General features: G+C 36.1%; 1 non-coding gene across 1 annotated transcript; it reads left to right on the forward strand.

The window, feature by feature from the left end:
* Positions 1-485: 485 nt before the first annotated feature.
* LOC112857600 (U6 spliceosomal RNA) lies at positions 486-592 on the forward strand. Its single transcript, XR_003223330.2, has one exon. It is a non-coding gene; the product is annotated as a U6 spliceosomal RNA (small nuclear RNA).
* Positions 593-15,350: the final 14,758 nt, after the last annotated feature.

Genomic DNA, 15,350 nt, shown 5'->3' on the forward strand with positions numbered 1-15,350 from the left:
AATTAGTTAGGGGAGCTTCATTTCAGTAGAGATTTTTAACCAGTTCTCAAACTGGCACAGAAAATATGACTAATGAATGTTTTGTTGTCACCTTCTCTGTCTTTTGCCTTAGAGAGAGACATGATATAAAGGAGAATTAGGCAAATGCTTTCTTGCAGGGATAACTTATTTAGAATGGAAATGAAGGACGAAAAGACTTGCTCAATGAAAGTACACAGCTCTCTAGGGTAGCAAATATGGAAGGAGGAGGAGAAAGTGATTTCACAGATTTACTGTAGAGATGAGTGACTTTCTAGTGGATGGGTCAGTAGACTCTAAACATATTCATATCCAACTTTGGTGAACTAGGAATGATATGAAAGATAGTGTCTGAATATGTGGGTTTATCCTATGTCCATTATATACATATCCTCTGACCTTGAGAAATTTGTTTAATCTCTCTTAGTATTATATTCAATGCATCCGATCTTTAAAGTCTTGTTACATTGCTCAATTCGGCAACATATATTCTAAAATTGGAACGATACAGAGAAGATTAGCATGGCCCCTGCCCAAGGATGACACTCAAATTCGTGAAGCGTTCCATATTTAATAAATAAATAAATAAATAAATAAATAAATAAATAAATAAATAAATAAATAAAGGCTTGTTACATAGTTAATGCCATTTAAACTGGGTTCCACAGAGTGCTAGGGTTTACTGGAAGCATCTCAGAATTCACTGAAGGGGGTAGGAGCAAGGCCAAGTGATTGGGACTTCAGGATCTCCTGTCTTTTTCTGTCCATAGTAACACCATTTTGACTCTGTTTTATTGTTGGAATCACAGAACAGACTCAAGAACAATAACATAATTTCATGAGGGAACATTTCTTTCTCCTAAAAATTATTTGAAAATCAATGAAACAGTGTATGAGAAAACTGTTCTATAATCTCCGTATTATTATAGAAATGCTATTTATAATTCTTGGCATTTGAAGATAGGGTGTCACGCACATAAAACAACCCATTGTTCAAAATGAATGGCAATTTTTTTAAGTGCAGTAATGTCGTAGAGTTATTTGGAATTTCTGCCTCCTAGCATTTCCTATTCAATCATAAATACTTCTTTAAAAATAGGCTCTCTAATGTTCATGTATAACTACCAGGGTTTTAAATGTTAATACAGTAAATGTAAAATGGAAACAGAGGGCTTTCAATGTCATTTTTTTTTTATCACAGTAAAGTAATTTTAGCCTTTGAAAGTATATTTTAAAAATTACTTAGAGAATATTGGAACACCAAATTTAAAGTTGGTGGTATATTTAGAAATTATCTGGTCTTTTCTTTAAATTTTTGATGATAAACAGAAACAAATACTAAGAGAAGGAAAATTCATTCATTTATTTTTCTACTTATTCGCAAAGATTTATTCAGCCCTTATAATGTTTTACTCCCAGTGTTATATGCACAGAAAGCAGATGATTACCAAACAGTTCCACTTTGAGAGTTCAGTCTAGAAAGGAAACACACACAGAAAACTAATGTATTATAAGGCTTTTGAAGAGTTATAAAACAGATATGGCTGTCTAAGAAGTCATAAGGAAGGAACAACAAGTCTGGAGGACTCCTGGATGAAACTGTAAATTGTCTGCTTACCTAGTGATCTCATGATAACAATGAGGCTTTCTTATGTGGGGCATGAGAGCTGAGGAGACTTAAAGGCTCCCATGTTTAATTTCAGGGATGCGTTTTTTTTTTTTGTTTTTTTTTTTTTTTTCTGTAGTCCAGATTGTTTGAAGCTTTTTTTCTATGCTAAAGGCTTCCAAGATTCCAGCTCTTACTTGTCCTCTGGAGAACTGCCCTCCACCCCCACTACTCCCTGTGGATTATGAAACAATTTGCATAACAATGTTTCCTTCTTCAAAGGAACTCCTCACACCTCGGTGTAAAGACTGTTTCTGGTTTTGTTTTAGAATATACATACCATGAAAACTTGGACTTTAGACACTTTTCCTTGATTCACTTTCTTAGATCGAACCCCCTTTGGAGTCTCTTCATTTATTCAGTCTAAGAAAAAGCTCCTAAAATGCATCCCATCTCTCTTCAACACTTTCTAGGTCTTACAAGATTTTTCCACTGTATATTCTTAACAGATATCTTTAGGTAGGAACACCTGTGCCTTTGAATGCCATAAAACTTCAGGTGGGAAATGCAGTTGAATCCATTGGGATCATCAGAATGGAGATATTCAGTTAATCCTTAATAATTTTTATTTGACAGGATCTGGAATTATGTGCTTTTCATTTCAGTGTCCTCTCATGGGTCATGCAAGACTGCTCTTAAGTCTTTCCTGTTCTGAGATATAGTTCTGTAAGAAATCAGAGGATCATACAGTATAAAATATTTATAATATATCAAGAGTTTTGGGGGTACAAGGACTAGAAACCCACTCAAATTAGCTTAAACACAAACTACTTAAGATTTATACCTTTTATTGTATGAATTAGATTATAACTCTTTTTCCAGCATCCCATCTTAAAATGTCCTTTTTATTCTCATTAGTATCCTAATTTGGATGATAAATTATACGTCATCCTACTAATCACAGTGGGATGGGAGATTTAGTACAAGGATATGGGGGTCATTCATTCATTCATTCGTTCGTTCATTTATTCGTTATTTACTTGGATATGGGATTAATTTAACAAGACTATGAGACATTAAAATTTCAGTCTCTTTCTTTCATTATCTCTTTGTCTATCCTGCCATTATCTGTGTGTGCCTCCCTCTCCTTTATCTTCTTTCCAGATAGACAGAGAGCTTTTCCAAGGTAGAGAGTTATGAACCTGATAGTAATTCGTTTCACAAAAACTTTATCATACCAAATATTTTGTAAGACACAGAATATGCCACCTAAAATAACACATGATCATTACCTGTAGGATACCTACAATTTGGTGGAGGACCCAGGTAAATAAACAGAGAATTAACTATAATACAAAATGCCACGCCTCTCAATAAACGCAAGTCCAAAATAACAAGGAACAGAAAGGAGGAGGATCCAAATCAAACTTAAGGACATAGGAGCTCTGAAATTTTATTTGAGAAACTATTAGGTACAGTTTCAATTAGGATCAAATTTGGAACACTCCAAAAAGAAATGTATTGATGGTATTGGGTAAAGCATTTTTTGAAGGTTTTATTACACTGTGAGGTAGTTTTGTTTTTGTTTTAAATTTTTAAGTAAAAAGTATGTAGTGTTGATTGAGTTTGTAATAATTGGGGGTGTTCAAAAGTAGTCAAGACTTTTACTTCTTTGGAAGCTATATTTAATTCATTCATGCATCTATGCCTGCATGCAAATAAAATCTACAGTGAGATGTCACTCACCCTCTACACAGTGGATAAAGTTGAAAAGACTGTCCGTAAGAAATGTTAGTGAGTATGTGAAAAAATTAGCACTCCCATACATCAGTTTTGAAAATAGAAATTGGTAATGATCATATGTATGTATTAGTATATAAAATCTGAACCAGTAATTTCACATTTAGGTATATACTCAGCAGAAATTAATACTTATGATCACATTGTGTACTTGTAAAGTACTATTTTAGCAATGTTATACATAATAACAAAAAATTAGAAAAGCAATGGAATAGATACATACATATTATAGTATATTTATAAAATAGAATCTTCACAGTTATATGCAAAAGGAAGGACTACTGTCACATATGACATTATGGATGACTCTCTCAGACATAATATTGAGGCAAGAAGCTAGACATACCATTTCATTTATATGAACTCAAACTTCTATGTTTAAAATTATTCTGTGGTGATAGTGGTAAGATTTTAGAGGCTGGTTTAGAGGTAGGTTGACTGAGTATGGATAAGAAAACTGTTAGAATGATGGAAATCTTTTAGATCTTGTTCTGGGTGGTGGCTACCTGAGTACAAATATACATGAATATTTATAAAGCTGTACAATTAAAGTTTTGTGCAATTCACTATAAATAATACCGAATTAAAAAAGAATAGTCCAGAGGGGACTGGGTGGCTCAGTCAGTTGTCTGACTCTTGATTTCAGCTCAGGTCATGATCTCACGGTTCATGGGTTCGAGCCTTGTGTTGGGTTCCTTGCTGACAGTGCAGAGCCTGCTTTGGATTCTCTCTCTCTCTCTCTCTCTCTCTCTCTCTCTCTCTCTCTCTCTCTCCTCCTTCCCTCCCTCCCTCTCTCTCTCCCTCAGTCTCGGCCCCTCCCCTGCTTACTCTCTCTCTCTCTCAAAAATAATTAAACATAAAAAAAAGAATAGTCTTCCATGTTGTTAGAATAATTTGTTCACCTAAGCATTCAAAAATGCTGAAAACAATTCTGATCTGTAGACATAGGCATAAAAGAAGTAATTAATGTTTTCATGGAGAAATTTATGGAGGTTAGAAAATGTTACAGTTAAAGGCAATTCAAAATGCTATGTTTCTACATGGGATGCCAAACCTACTTTCCATTTAAAATATAAATACATACTTATGGAGTACCTCATCAGTGCCAGGCACCGTATTTGGAATTTAGAGGTCAAAAGTGGACAAGAATGGTCTGTTTTCTTATTTCAGGCAACCCCCAGTTCACTTACACCTGATGCTCCTGTCAAAACATCCACTTTGATTGAATTTGTATCCCCATTGATTGAAGAATGATAGTAATGGTCTTACCTGCCATGTTTAAGTACCTGTAGAAACAAAGATATATTCCCAACTCAATATTTCTCCTGTCTATTTTATTATGTTATCAATACCTCTTTTCTTACCCTGAGCATGAATGTTTAGGGGGAAAAATGCATCTTCAAAGCCAAAGATAAATCCAGTGAACTAAAAGTGGCTTGATGAATAAATCTAGAAACATAATACTGAATCTCTAATTAGCATGTCTTTGTTCTAAGTTAAAAATAATTTACACTGCTTAAGAACATACATTAATGGAACCAAATTCATAATTAAAATCAAAAAAATACTTCAGTAAAAATTTGATAGTTCTAACATTTTTCTGTAAAGTATGGATTTCAGTTTTGCATTTGTAGTGATTAGTCTCTATCTGTGAGAAGAAATCTTCCAAATAGTTTTACCATGCCCTTAAAAGATCTATGTAAAAGGAAAGAGACTTTCTATAAGTGCTTCTCCATACTGCACTGCCAGTATGGCACCTAGAATACCCTGTAAGCTGTCAAGAATTGCTAAATGATAAAAGGGAAAATGATGAAAAGAAGTGGAACCTTGGAGCTGACCGCCTAAAAGCCAAAACTTCTCCCGAGATTTCTGGATACAAAAGAGAGGTTTCTGTACTTCTAGAGAACACCGGATCACATTAACTTATTCAAATATGAGGTCAGATCTCAGTGTTTAGATTTAAAGCTGTCCTGTATGTGCCTTGATAAGGGGGGAAAATGACAAATCACACCTTTGAATAAATTCATTTTAATCCCTTTCTTCCTTTTGATGTAATAAAAATAGTCTTGTCATGTAGCTACGATTGCATTTAATGGTTGTCATTTACAGAAATGGAAAAATGATATCTGAGTATAATGCCTTCAAATATGGCTAATAGCATTTTTACATACGGAGAAAAATGCTTTTATTTTACATGAGTAAGACCATTGCCTCATGATGATGATTATTGAAAATTCAGCAGCTTCTCTTATTATAGGGCAATGATAAGAACAGCTGCATATCTTCTCTGTCATTTATGCTAAAAAATGGTAATCCAAGCAAATCCATATTCCTCATGTTTGCTGCAACCCCATTAGTTCGCAAATTCTTATCAAAAGTCTCGCCTAATTATTACCACTTTACCTGATTTTAATCTCATATTTTAAATAATAAAGATGTCTCAATCTGTTATATTTTAAGATGACCTAGTAAATGCTGTTTTTCCCCCATTAAGCATTTCTTAAGCACATAACTTGTCACTTCTGTACTAATTTGCTGTAACACTCGTTGATAAGTGGACATTAATTAATGCTAAATTACAATGGAATTTTTATGGAATTACAGGTGACATCCGCATCAGCACCAAATGAGTTCATCATGATTAAACTTATTACCATTTCTAATTAACCTTGAGTGCCCCTGGATGTTAACTGCACACAAGGCAAGTGTATATGCAGGCTGCAGCTCCTATTGAAAACAAACCCCGCACATCACACAGCCATTAAGAGTTTAAGAAAGAACGGTTCCGACCACATGTGTACTCATTGTGTATGCAAGGGATCAGAAAATGAAAATATGAAAAATAATCTGAAGATTTTGAGCAGCAAAATTGTTGTTCTCAAAACAAAAATTAGAAAGAAGCCTTCGACAAATTGAATTCATGGACAGGCATATGAAGAATGTTTATTTTATTCCCTATAATCAAACTAGAGCCTGTTTCTTACTTACCCCTTGCCCACTCCTAGTAGCAAAATTTTTCTCTGATGAATGTTGCTAAACTGCAATATAGGCCTGACACCTAGAATCTGTTTATCACCTCCCCTGTGACCTGAAGGAAGTCAGGGACACTGAGCACTGGTGTGCATAACTGTTTCAGATTGGGCTCCTGGAGCAGGACAGCCCCATTGCCAGTGCATAGTGGGAAGTGAAAGAAGGCAGTCACATATGGCTCCTGATTCCAGAAGCACCTTTTACTAAGCTGTAAATGTGCTGCTCAGAGTGCCCACTGCAGGGGACATAGTGACTGACTGTCTCAGCTACCATCTCACTGGAGCTGCCACTACATTTGCTCTAAAATCCAGCTGATGACTGAGGATGATCCAGCTGATGACTCAAGGCAGGATCATGCCAGCAAAATGTGGGATTCCTCCAAAGGGCAACTTCCACCTGAAGACTCCTCAGTGTTTCGGTGGAAACTTTGATAGAACTTTTTTTTATTTAAGTTTATTTATTTTGAGGGAGACAGTGACAGGGTGAGTGGGGGAGGGACAGAAAGAGAGGGAGAGAGAGAATCCCAAGCAAGCTCCACATTGCAGCGCAGAGCCCAACATGGCACTAAAACCCGTGACGCCATGAGATGATGACCTGAGCCAAAATCAAGGGGCCTGTGCTTAACCATCTGAACCACCCACAGGCACCCCTGTTGGAACTTCTGATGGCACTGCACTTTAAGACTTTTTCTACAGCCTACTCCTTCGTCTCTCTTCCCTTTCACAAGGGGTTGAGACATTATCCCAATTTAAAGGCTCCTTCTGCTTTTCTCTAGCATGTATCTTCTCACCTTGGTAACTGTTTCTCAGGAGATCCAAGCTAATCCATATAATCATTAGTAAACAGGACACACCAAACATCTTAAGTTATGATAAATGAATGCAACAATGCCTGTTTCCAGAGTAAGCAGCTAGTAATGGTGAAATAGGAAATGAGTTGGGAATATGGTGGAAAAGAAGGCAAAATATACTAAGTATATTTCCTCAAAATATACTTAGTGATTTGAAAGGAAATATGACCAACCAGGCAAGTAACAATTTGATCTTACTGGCAACTATTAAAATGCCTTAAACTGTATTGCTCAGCATAACATGGGACGAGCCAATATGAAAAAAAAAATAGCTCTTTACAAGTTGTCAAATCAGTTTAGGAGCAAATATTTGACTTTCTTCATCATATCAGAGTTATATCCATGTGCCAATGAAAAATCAGATTTTACATATTTCTCCTATGTACCCAATATGAAAACTCAGTTACTCCATAAATTGAGTGATACCAATATTTAGAAGAATGGACATTTTTATTAAAATGTTAAAACACTTCATATAGTATTAAATAAAAATTTTATTGCTGGCATTTACATTTGCATATTGTGATTTTCAATTGCTTGTAGGCAGGAGTAAGTGCTACCTAGAAGGTTCCTTTTTTTTTTTTTTTTTTTTTTTGGAGGGATATGTTTTCTTGAGGGATGTGTTGAAATCAGATCTTGAGTTCAGGTGACTCCATCCTCTACTTCGTGGTTGTTGTTGTTGCAAACTCCTCAGTCGAATAATTTTCCATGTGCTTTAGTGTATTGGATGTCAGAAACCATTCCTTGTTTCATGAAGATGGCTAAGATCCAATTTTGAGACATCTGATCTCAGTCATTACATTTTGATATACCCACACTCTCATCTAACACACTTACCTGGTGTGCCAATTCTCAACCTTTTCTGACCCATTATCCTTTTACTTTTTAAGTTTATTTATTTATTTATTTATTTATTTATTTATTTATTTATTCTGAGAGAGGACATGTGTGCATGTGTCTACATACAAACACACACACATGAAGTCAGGGAGGGGCAGAAATAGATGGAGAGAATGCCAAGGAGACTTTGTGCCATCAGTGTGGAGCTCATTGTGGGGCTCGATCTCATGAGCCGTGATATCATGACCTGACCTGAAATCAAGAGTTGGATACTTGACTGAGCCACCCAGGTGCCCTTTTTCTTTTAAATATAGATTTTATTTAGCTATCTAATTCTCTCTGCTCTCCTGAAATAATATTTATGTGTAATAAATCCTACCACACTAGTTAGCAAAGGAAGAAATGGAATGCCCTAAGTGTAATTTAAAGGAAAAATAAACAAAAATAGTATGAAATATTTGTATATTTATATTCATTTATTTTGAGAGAGAGAGAGAGACAGACAGACAGAGTGGGTGCACACATGAGCAGAGAGGGGCAGAGAGAGAGAGAGGGAGAGAGAGAATCCCAAGCAGGCTCCATGCTGTCAGCAGAGACCCATGCAGGGCTCAAACCCAGGAACTGTGAGTTCATGACCTGAGCAGAAATCAAGAGTCAGATGCGTAACCAACTGAGGCACCCAGTCTCCCCTAAAATATTTTTTTAGATAAAGAAATTACTGAGACTGAGTATACTAGTAAGAATAAAGTAGCTGAATGCTTCCCTGTAACCACAGAAATATTATGAATGTTTCAGCTACAAAGCCAGCCTGATACAGTTGTGTTATATTAATGACTGTAATATGACAGGCAACATTGCTATTAAAAAAAAAAAAGAATTTTCTAAACTAGTTAATAACTCTTGCTAAATTTAAAGTCCAAACAGTGGGGCTCCTGGGTGGCTGACTCAGTTAAACATCCGACTTTGGCTCAGATGATGATCTCGAGGTTCTTGAGTTCAAGCCTCGCATCAGGCTCTATGCTGACAGTTCAGAGCCGGTAGCCTGCTTCAGATTCCACGTCTCCCTCTCTTTCTCTGCCCCTCCCAGGCTTGTGCTCTGTCTCTCTCTCGAAAATAAATAAACATTAACAACTTTTAAAAAATTAAAAAATAAAAAATAAAATCCAAACATAGTAAACATGTTCTTGATGTATAGTCTTCATCTAGAATTTCATGCATATTTAACTGCTACAAAAACTTTGTTTATATATAAAACAGAATTGCATTCTAGATCCAAATGATTGTAAATTACATAGATATATATGATTTATAGATATATATGAATTATTTTTTCCTCAAATGAATGACAAGGAGATAATCACAAGGTGTTCTGAATTTGGAAAAAACTTTTTTTTGATATTTTCGAATTTATTTTTGAAAGAGAGCAAGTGGGGGGGCAGAGAGAGAGGGAGAGAATCCCAAACAGGTTCTGCACTGTGGGGCCAGAGCCAGATGTGGGGCTCTAACTCACAAATCATGAGATCATGACCTGAGCCAAAATCAAGAGTCAGGCACTCAACCGACTGAGACACCCAGGCACCCCAAAGCTGCAGTCATGTGATGATGGAAAATGCCTTCATGTATCTCTAAACAACTATCTCAGAATATGTTCCTTGTCCTATTAAGAATTCTTAACTTAGATTATATTTAACCTTGGTTTCTTTTCTTTCCTTCTTTATTTAAATCCAAGTTAATTAACATATGGTGTAATAATGGTTTCAGCGGTACAATTTAACGGTGTCATCACTTACATATAACATCCAGTGCTCATCCCAACAAGGGCCTTCCTTAATATCCATTACGGTTGTATCCCATCCCCATCCCAGTACCCCTCAAGCACCTCTCAGTTTGTTTTCTGTATTGAAGAGTCTCTTACAGTTTGCCTTCCTCTTGGTTTCTAAAGCCTGAGTTAAATCCCCAGTATTCTTTTTTTTTTTCAACGTTTATTTATTTTTGGGACAGAGAGAGACAGAGCATGAACAGGGGAGGGTCAGAGAGAGAGGGAGACACAGAATCGGAAACAGGCTCCAGGCTCTGAGCCATCAGCTCAGAGCCTGACGCGGGGCTCGAACTCACGGACCGCGAGATCGTGACCTGGCTGAAGTCGGACGCTTAACCGACTGCGCCACCCAGGCGCCCCAAATCCCCAGTATTCTTTAAGAAAACATGAGGCTGATAAAGTAGGATGCATATTTAGATGGATGGATGGCTTGTGCTTGAATACTTGTATCATTTTAAAATAAATCAAAATCATAAGGTGTCTAAAGGAAACCAATATGGAGTTGTACAGACCTTATAATTTTCTAGTTAGCCAAATGTTACACACACCTCATCGACTAAGCTTTTGGCAACATCTCACGCCCCACCCCCTCCATCCTTCACCTCTTCTTTCTTCACTTCATCTTACTTCATTGCTCTGAGCGGGAGACCAGAAACTTCCCACCTGGTTTTTTGCACTAATCTTATCCCAGCAGAATCTCTAGATAGGTATTGCAGAAAACCAATGGTATGTTATCCGGATACTCTAGCTATTGCGAAAAATACAGATGAAATTTCATCTGAAATTCTTCATGGAGAACATGACCAATGATCCCTTTCTCTCGGACATTGTCCTTCCTCTCAGAATCATTTATGTAGAGACTTATTTTTTAAGTAATTCTTCTGATTGGATTATCATCAGTTTCACACCACCGGGTCATGAGGGCACAAGAAACCTTCAGCCACAGTCTCATATTGTAATAGAGTCTGTACCTTTTCAGACTGCTGAAATAGGATAAAAGGATTTGCTTTTCATCATAGGACAAATTAAATTTTAATTGCCTGTTAAAACACAAATGTCAGAAGCAAATCTTAAAGGCAGGGTTGCAGTCCTCTTGTATATTATGTTTTAGTCCCATTTGCATGCAAATTAATTCTTTTCTTCATTTTAAATATGTATTTTCACAGAATGCATTAAAGATTTATTTCAAAACATTATATAGTGATATACCCTTGTATGTATATCTGAGTGTCTGTGCAGCAAAGACCTATAATCAACTTTTTACTTTAAAAAAATAAGACTTTTTCATATATGTATTGAGTTTACCAGCAAATAATCATCTCAGATAAATTTTTTTAACGAAGAGTGTGTAAAATCATACCCTATGTATTAATCGGATTTCATAATTACTTGGTCTTGAGTTATTGCCTTGCTTTACAATACATTAGTATGCTTCTGATATACTTTACTTCCCTTGCAGTTCCTATTTTTTGTCCCTATTTTGGAAATGACAGTAAGGTTTTGTTAGGAACAAGTTGTGTTCTGCTAGGACCTGTTTGGAAGGACATGAGGTAAAAAGTAAAGGATACATTCTTATACCTCAGCAATGCTGATATGAACATAATTATTTAGTTTCATTCAATTATCATTCAAATATGGCATGTAATTGTGAAACTTATGGAACTATGAAAGTGGAAATTTATAATGATGCAGGCTTAATTTCATTAATTTAATGCATAAAGCACATATTACACAGAGACAGACGTCAAATTAAAAACTCTCAGACTCTAATTAGCTTTAGAAATCTCTTATGTCTAATTGATATGGCTGTCATAATTAATTTAAATAGTGATTTCACCCTAACTATGATGCAGAAAAATGCCTCATTCATTAATAATTTTTAAAGGGAAATAACATCAGATATGGACATATATATATGTGTGTGTGTGTGTCGAGAGAAATAGATATAGATATAAATAGATATAGATACCTTTTATTTACTGTAGCCAATGGATCGCATAAAAAATATAATTCCAAAACCTTGATTTTTATGAGTAAATTATCATTGTATATTAAAAAGTTCTATGATTAACCCAACTTCTTAAAATTCATAGAATATTCAGAACATTTATTTATTTTAATCACTACCTATGAATCCCTTCTACCAAAATTATGCAAGTGAAATATTTGACTGATTAGAGAATTTTTCATAAAAGTCTAGCTTTAGCAGATATGTTAGCAAAAATGATAGATGATGGATGAATGGATAAGATGTTAGTAAAAGATTAACAGGTTAATGAAGGAAAGATATAAATTCTATAAGCAGTGATGATGAAGAATAATTAGTTGTCAAAAGAAATAGTGTTAGTTTTCATTTTAAAAGATTGCAACACATGTTTGGTCATTGGATCACATGGATATCTCAGTGTTCATGAAAATGCCCTTTGACTGCAGGGTGAATACCTTTCCATGAGTGTGCTTATGCTTATCCATCTACAGAGTGGCCCCAAATTGCATGGATGTTGATTAAAAGTATGTGTCCACATTGTGTCTACATTAGACATTAACTAAGAGTATCCATTTAGATTCAAAATTGCTGTTTAATAAAAAGGAATGGACAATAGGTAGCTTATTGTTTCCATAATAAAGAAAGTTTAGGAAAATCTTAAAGTTCCACCATATAGCTTTCTTGGACTATGGCTATATACCATAGGAGAAATGGCGATCTTTAAATGGAAGACAGCACCGTATAACTCAGAAAATTTACAAAAACATAGATGAAGCATTTTCTAACATGATGAAAATACCTAAGAAGTTGCCAGTCTTTCATTTCTTCCTTTGGGTGCTAGCATCGGACCCGAGCCTTCCAGAAAAGAGTGGGAGGAATCCGTGTCAACTTGAATGAGGCATTATGTTTGCCTCTAGTGTCAGTCTTGGGCCAGTTTGTGCAGGTACACTCCACGTGTCCCACCTCCTCACTGTATCCACCAGAGTCTTCACTGTCCTGTTTCCTAATTGGTTCACAGTCACGGGTGCTGTGTCACTGAGCACTCAAGCCCAACCCTAAGCCTCATTTTGTCCTAAGACTTTTAGAGTCGCACAACTCATTCCCTGTCATTTTTAATAAATTATCTGAATGAAATGACCTATGTTTTCTAATAATTTCTTGTAGTGTTTTTTTTAGTCCTATTTATGTAACTTAGATTTCCATCATTATTTTTCCCTGGAAGGAATATATTTCTGTTTGAATGCACATGGACCAAATACTGAAGAGTAATTCTGAGCTTTCTAAGCAGGTTTTGAGGGTTCTTCACGACATGTGTGTACGAGACTAAAAACTGGCCTTCCAAAGATATATCTTTGTAATCCATGGAACCTGTAAATATTATCGGATGTGGCAGAAGAGTAAATATTAATTTATGTGGAAAAAATGAGATCAAGAATTTTGAGATGCAACACTTATCCTGGATTATCTGGGTGGTACCTCTGTGCAATCGTACATATCCTCATAAGAGAGAGACAGAGGGATTTCTCATTTAGTCACACGTAGTTGACGTGAAGACAAAGGTAGAAGTTGGGATTGTATGGCCATACGCTAGGGAATACCCACAGCCACCAGAAGGTCAAAGATGCAAGGAACAGATTGTTCTCTTGAGCCTCTGGAGGGCATGCTATCTTGCCAACACCTTGATTTCAGACTTCTTTTCTTTGCAACAGTGAGATATTAATTTTGTTCTTTTGCTTTAAGCCACTGAATTTGTGGTAATTGGGGGGCAGGGCAGCCACAAGAAACTAATACAATGTGGTAAAGTATGAACTTTTAGTTCATCTCTACTTGTTAACAGCATGTAACTTTGAGTAATTTCTTACTGTCTTGGTTTCTCCATCCACAGAAATCAGTGTTGAATAGTTCCCACCTCATGAAATAGTTGCAAAGTTTTCAAAAACCCAAGTACCACATAAAGACTATAAGCATGGTGACTGGCAATAAAATAAGGATGATCACCCAACATTAGCTACTGTGATTTTTATTATGGAACTTAAACCATAATAATGGAAGTCCCATACAGTTTAGTCTCCATCAATGCTCTAGCAGAGTAAAACACTGACTCAAACATAATCTTTTACAGACATTTATTTAGCTGTTTAAACTAGCTACTACATGAGGTAATTTGCTTTACTCAGTGTTTGCATGTCAGTTCACAGAAATGTCTGTGTTGATATTTCTCTCAAAAGGTCTGCAAAGCTGAAGAAAGACCTGGCCTGAAATATTACCATTCCAATGGCATTCTAAGATCTCTAACTTTAGGAGGAGATCAAGAAAAAATATTATGAGACGCATTCATGCAGTGTCCCCTCAGACTACTGAAAACACTACAGTTATCATTACGGAAGATAACTATGTTAATCGTATTAAAGGACACAAGCAAACCTCTCATCCATGCCTCTATGCATCTTATTCTCTGTCTCTCTCTCTCTCTCACACACACAGACACACGCAGGCAGACAGGCAGACAGACAGACACATGCACACACACACCCTTGTCCTCCTTCCCTCAGGCCTTGAACAGTGGACCAACTGACAGATAAATGTGTACCTTGAAAGGAAGACAGTAGGTGTCCCCCTTGTGGAACTGCTAGATATGAAATAACTTCCCAATGGAATTGTGTTCTGTTCATACTAAAAAAGATGCCTCTTGAAAATTTTGAGACACTAGACATGGATCTTGAAGATCCAAGTAAAACTATGATTTTCCACTGAGTTTTGGTTCACAAATCCCATTTCCCATCACTCTTTCTGTTTGCTGCATTCACTTCAGAAGATGAAAAGGCTAAATATTCACTCTGGCCCTGTGATATAATTTTATCAATACTGGTATCAGATTCCTGCACTGACATTGCTTTCGGTCCCTGCTTTCTGTTCCAAATGTGAATGTGATATCTGGGATTGTGCATCCATCTTATAAATGATAAGTGGAAACCATGAAGCAAAAGTGCACACAATATATGAAATACAAAAATATTTCAGCAGAATATTACATCATGGACTGTCACACCACCAGCCTTGGCCAACTGGAATATTCAACACCTGTATATTAGTTTTACCCTTATTGGCTGTGAATGCATTCCCAACAGGTATGTCAGAGGAAGAAGGGAGCTGAGAGAGTGTCCATCATTTACAAAGCATGTACTCAAAGTATATGCACATACCACGGGCATGCTTCCGACCTCAAGGATCTCATAGTTAAGGTGGGGTCAAAACATGCCTATGTGGAAATAGTAAAGTTTGATGATCTCTCTATTAGTAGTATCTAGAAGGCACAATAGCAATGTATAGGCATGAGGAGCTCAACTACTAAAGAATTCAAAGAAGGTTTCACATATAAGCAGTGTTCACACAGGACACC

This window comes from Puma concolor, chromosome E2 (genome assembly GCF_028749965.1).
Source record: "Puma concolor isolate L17-30 chromosome E2, mPumCon1.1.hap2, whole genome shotgun sequence".
Taxonomy (NCBI): Eukaryota; Metazoa; Chordata; class Mammalia; order Carnivora; family Felidae; genus Puma; species Puma concolor.